The 6,000-nt window shown below is 45.7% G+C and overlaps 1 long non-coding RNA gene across 1 annotated transcript in view; it reads right to left on the minus strand.

Annotated features, from left to right (window-relative positions):
• Positions 1-4,761, minus strand: part of LOC140599874 (uncharacterized) — a 35,890-nt gene extending 31,129 nt beyond the window's left edge. Inside the window, exon 1 of the long non-coding RNA XR_012002871.1 lies at positions 4,407-4,761. This is a non-coding gene — a long non-coding RNA (uncharacterized lncRNA). The remainder of the gene's footprint in view (positions 1-4,406) is intronic.
• Between the last annotated feature and the right edge of the window lie 1,239 nt (positions 4,762-6,000).

Below are 6,000 nucleotides of genomic sequence, written 5' to 3' on the forward strand. Positions count from 1 at the left end.
AGCCTCAGGCCCGCGCGGCCCCTCCCGGAGCGCCTCGGCCCTGCAGCTGGAGCCCCGACCCCCGGGCCGGCCCTCGGCCCCCCGCCCTTGCTCCCCGCAGCCGCCCCCCCAGCCCGAAGGAAGGAGGCCGAGCCCAGGGCGGACACCCGGGCTGCGGAGGCCCGTTTGGAAACCTTGGGTTTTAGGAGGTCTTGCTCCCTCCCTCCCTCCCGAAGGACCTCCCTGGGCCCCGTCTGGGTCACCAAGCCCAGCCCAAGCGAGGTCTTGGGTATGAGCCCTGGCGGGTTTCGGGCCAGCCTGGTTGCGTGCGGCCAGCGGGACGGTGGGGCCGCCCCCAGGCCTGTTACTGCGGGATGGCAGGTCCCCTGGCAGGTCCCGGGAGGGAGCCCTTCTCCCTTCTCAAGGGAGAGCTGTCTGGGCACAGGCGACTGGCTTGGGATTGCCGAGGCCGGGAGGTGGGGGGTGGGGGGTGGGGGGGGGAACCTGATGATCATCAACTCTTTTTCCCTGATGTGGTCCTATAGGACACGGCCAGGAAACTCAGCGCTCACCCCCATGGTCCCTCAATACAACATTTGACCTACAGTCTGCAACTTAGGCCAACTTGCCCCTGAAGAGTTTAAGAAAACCGTGTCTCCTTGTTCTGACCATGTATTTACCCTTGTCCCCAGCCCCATTGCCCACTTGCCTTCTATTCCGCTGGGAAGTATATTCCCCTTTCAGTGACGTGACGTGACGTGTGCTTTGCTAGCTCCTGGACGCATTATTGTCCTTTCTTGGGCTTTTCATCATTTTCACCACGACCTAGTCAATTCACCACCACGACCTAGTCAATTCACCGTAGTTGTTTCCTTGTCTTTCAGAGACTAGGGTAACCTCTGCTGCTCCGACTGGATCCTCACTGACATTGCCCCTCGCATTCCCATCCTCCTCCTCACCTCTGCTTCTGACCAGGGTCATCGCTCACCTGTATCTCTGTGCCATGGTCTCCTACCTCATCTTCCTGCCTCCAGTCTTCTGTCCTTTAAATTACCTTCCTCAAACCTGCCACGGTGACGTGTCTGGAATATAATTATGATCTCACCACTGCCAGGCTTAAGTCCCTTCAGGATCCCACGTACTTGCAGGAAAAGTTCCAGATCTGCGCTGCCCGTAGGGTGCCTACTGCTACACGTGGCTCCTGGGCACTTGATACGTGGCTCGTCAGAACTGAGACATGCAGAAGCGTAAGATACTCAACAGATTTTGAACATTTGGTACAAAAACAAACAAAACCAACCTGTATATAAAAATTTATCGTCAGTCACTTTAAATACTGATTACATGTTAACATGATAACATTTTGAATATATTGGGTTTAATAAAACAGTCTTGAAATTAATTTTATCTGTTTCTGTTTTTTTTTTTTTTTTTTTTTGATGTGACTATTCCAAAATGCAAAAATACATACGTGGCTCGCATTTTATCTGCTTTGGGCAGCACAGCTCTAGACTGCTAGGACCAGCAGGAAGACTCCCAGGCCCTCACATGGGCTTGCCCCCTAGCCTCATGGCTTACCACACCCTGCCTTTCGCTTTAAGCTTCAGGAACCCCAGAGTCAGGTGCATACTGGTCTTGAATCCCCCAAGCGTTTACTCCCTGTCCCCCTCCCCCATCATATTCTAGTGCCACATTTTAACCACCAGGGGTTGTGCTCCCCCACCTCCTTAGCCTCACTCCACCAGGAAGAAAAAAGGAATGCTGGGATCAGTCCAGGACAAACAACTGGGGGTGCTGGGAGGCCTGGAAACCTTGGACATTAGAAATTCTTGCTCCCTCCTGAATGATCTTTTGGGGTCCTCCTCTTTTCCTTTGATTCCTCCTTTGGGTAGGTTGTTGGTGCTCTTTTTTTTTTTTAATTTTTATTTATTTATGATAGTCACAGAGAGAGAGAGAGAGAGAGAGAGAGAGAGAGGCAGAGACACAGGCAGAGGGAGAAGCAGACTCCATGCACCGGGAGCCCAACGTGGGACTCAATCCCGGGTCTCCAGGATCGCGCCCTGGGCCAAAGGCAGGCGCCAAACCCCTGCGCCACCCAGTGATCCCGGTTGTTGGTGCTCTTGAATCCCTCACTCATCCCAGGACTGGTGGAGCATGAGATTGAGATCCTCCCTTCTCTTCACTTAAAGCAGGGCTACAAACTCAATGTATGGTCCCGCACAGCTCATCCGCTACAAACTCTGCAGAGTAGCCCCTGCTACCAGTAAAATGGCCTTGCCCAGGTCTGCCCTGTGACTATGGCTCTCACTTGGTAGCCTGCAGGGCAGGTGGTTGAAAGATGGGACTTGAGATGTTGGTCCTGGTGATGCAGAAGCACGGCTAATGTGCACCGACCGTGTTGCATCTGGGCGCTGGGCTTTGTTCACGTGTCCCTCTGCCACTCTCTTACTCTTCCTTCCCCCTGCTAACTCCATTTGTTCTGAAAGGTACATTTCAGAAGGACTCTGGGAATGCCTTACTGACCCCTTCATATAACTCTGATGTTGGATTTACTGCATTTTATTTTACTGATTAGTTAATATGTCTCTTTTCCTCTTTGGACTGTGAGTTTCAATGGTGAAAACCGTATTTTGCTCATCTTTCATTCCTGTGCCTGGCCACAGAAGATGAGCAATTAGTATTAAGTGAATAAATGGATGGAAGGATGAGTGAGTGGGTGATGGGTGCTTCTCTGAGTGAGGTTCTTCACAACATCTGACGCGATGCCATACATATATTTTTGGATCGATAAATGATATCATGTGGATGACTGAAAGTTGGTTTCCAAGCCATGCTCATTAAACTTACCAAGATAAAAACCAGATTGCTGGTCTTGCTGCCAAGACTTTTGTATATTAGTAATGTCCCCAGATTTGGATTTAGTTTAGGGCCAGTTTAGAGGTAGACCTGGACAAATGTGGAAGAGGCAGATTGGTGGAGTGAAAAGCTGCCAAGGTTCCAGCAAGACAAACAGCTTATCAGCAGAGAATTCTCTCTTAGCTGTCAAGTCACACAGTTCTCAAGGACGGATTACATCTACTACTGTCATTTCTATTTTGAATTTAACGCTAGTGTACCTGAAGGTATGTTGACTTGAAAGTAAGACACCCGAGTCATTGTGGTTTTTTCAAAAAAAAATTTTTCTGAGTCATTATCAAAACTATTGGCCAGGTTTTCTTGAGCAAGTCATTCACTCTCTGAATCTACCTGTGTCTCTGAAGTCCGAGAGAAATAATATTCACTGTGCCTGTTTCACCAGGTTTGGTGAGAATCAAGTTGGATTAGGTATAGCAAGAGCTTTGGAAACTATACATTGTTATAAAAATGTTGGGAATTATAATCATATCTCCCATTATTTCTTAATTCCTGGTGGACTTTTAGGAGGTAGTAGAGTACGATTATATTTTGGTAGAAACATTTGCAAATTAAAGCCTTATCTCAGGCACTTGTACAAATTAACCTTAACACAAATTAACCTTAAATGCTAATTTTATTGGATGAAGTTTCAAAATACTTTAGTTATAAAGAAATCTGTGCATAGAACCCAACCTTTCTGTCATGTTGGCAGTGTCAATTAAGTGCCCTGTCTATGTATTTTAATTCTGTCTTGTTTCTTCTATAAATAAGATAGTCTATAGGGAAGCTGAAGAAGGAATAGGAAATACTTTTGCTGACACACAAACTCATGTTTCTGTGTTTGTGTATGTGTGTAAACTGGCCATTGTTGAATTGAGAAGTTCATTTGTTCATTTGTTTAGGTTTATTCAACATTGTCTTTTTCCACTGTTCTTATATTTACTTATTTAATTTAAGAATAAAGGAAATTATGACTTGTAATAATGGCCCCTAAAGATATCATGCCCTAATCTCTGGAACCTGTAAATGTTACCTTATATGGAAAAAGGATCTTTGCGGATATTAAGGATTTTGAGATGAGCAAATTATCCTGGATTGACCAACAGTCTTTGGCTGTTTGGGGCAGAAGAGTCAGATGATGACAACTGTGTCCAGGGAGGACTCATTTTTCAGATGGGACAAGTTGTACACTTTAGTTGGGCAGGTGAGTTGTACGCTCTAGTTGGTCAGTCTGCCATCCCTTAATAGCTGCAAGATGACATTATATTTTAAAAATAATTTATTTCTGAATTTTTTCCCTGAGAAATATTTGAGTCAGCTGTGGTGCTGCTTGGAATAATTGGAAATACTCTAGGATGTCAGAAACAGGAGACCCCAATCTTTCTCTCCATATTCCCCAATTAGATGTAATTAATATAGCTCCAGATCTCATCAGCTAAGAAACAAGAACCTTCTTCCTTTAATACCCAGTTTGAAAGGAAGTCCTATTGCATGGACCACAGGAAACCGATTTCTCTACTGAATTTACTTACCTTTAGTGTTTTCTGGACATCCTGGAGGAAGAAGGTGTGTAATCCCCTGAATCCTGGCTCTCTGAGCACCACAAGTCCTGCAGTCGAAGTTGGGTCTGGCTTCCTCAGGCTGCTCTGCTTCCCCATGCTTGTTGTTGTGAGCAGAGACTCTGCACTCTCTAGTCCTCACAGCCCAGCAAAGACGGGGCTGTGGTGGGGGTAAACAGACCCAGGAAAGAACAACAGGCACTGCTGTTATACGTCTGCTTCCAAGGGTCCTGAGACCAGATAAATCCCAGCAAGAGGTATTAAAGGAAACTTCCATTAGGCTTCAGCATGGAGGGGATGCTTCCTCCAAAGAGCATGCCCAGACAGCTTCCACCATCGCAGTATAGTCTCAGGAAGAGAAGTTCCTTCCCTCCTCTATGATGGGCCAACTCATTGTCACACCAGGGTGGCTGACAGTGGGAATAGCCATCTCAAGTTGCAGTTTCTTCGGTTTAATGATGATTTCACAAATAATGGATAGATTTTTGCTCCGTATGATGGTTAATTTTATGTGTCAACTTGATTGGGCTAAGGGATGCCCAGATAGCTGGTAAAATATCATTCTTGGATGTGTCTGTGAGAGTGTCTCCAGAAGAGATGAGCATTTGAATCAGTAGATTTAGTAAAGACGATAGCCTTCATCTATGTGAATGGGCATCATCGAATCCACTGAGGGCTTGAACGGAACAAAAAAGCCTAGGAAGAGCAAATTTGCTCCCTCTGTGCTTGAGCTGAGACATCCATCTTCTCCTGCCCTCAGAAATCTATTCCCCCGGTTCTGGACTCAGACTAGGACTTAGACCATGGGACCCCTGATTCTCAGGCATCTGGACTCACACTAAATTTCACCAGTGATTTTCCTGGTTTTTCAGCTTGTGGACAGTAAATTGATTGTGGGAATTCTTGGCTTCCATAACCCTGTGAGCCAGTTCCTGTAATAAATTCATACCTATGTCTATGTCTATCTGTATCCATATATATCTTATTAGTTCTTTTCTTTAGAGAACCATGACTAATACAGTACTTATTTGTAATAAATAAATGGTCCATTCTACTCATTATTTTCAGTGAAAGGAAATGCGTTACCGAGACAGATAATTGGAGGCAGCTTTAGTGTTTCTCTAGCTTTCAAAGATAAATTAGGGACGCTTGGGTGGCTCCGCAGTTAAGCATCTGCCTTCAGCTCAGGGTGTGATCCTGGAGTTCCAGGATCGAGTCCCATATTGGGATCCTTGCATGGAGCCTGCTTCTCCTTCTGCCTGCGTCTCTGCCTCTGTCTCTGTTTCTCATGAATAAATAAATTAAATCTTTAAAAAAAATTTTTTTTAAGATTAATGCTTTTTTTTTTTTTTTAAGATTTAATTTATTTATTCATGAGAGACAGAGAGAGAGAGAGAGGCAGAGACACAGGCAGAGGGAGAAGCAGGCCCCATGCAAGGAGCCCAACATGGGACTCGATCCCGGGTCCCCAGGGCTAAAGGCAGCACTAAACAGCTGAGCTACCAGGGCTGCCCAAAAAGCATTAACCTTATAAAACAAACAAAAAAACAAAGATAAATAAAAAAAT

The sequence above is a fragment of the Vulpes vulpes genome, chromosome 1 (assembly GCF_048418805.1).
Source record: "Vulpes vulpes isolate BD-2025 chromosome 1, VulVul3, whole genome shotgun sequence".
Lineage (NCBI taxonomy): Eukaryota > Metazoa > Chordata > Mammalia > Carnivora > Canidae > Vulpes > Vulpes vulpes.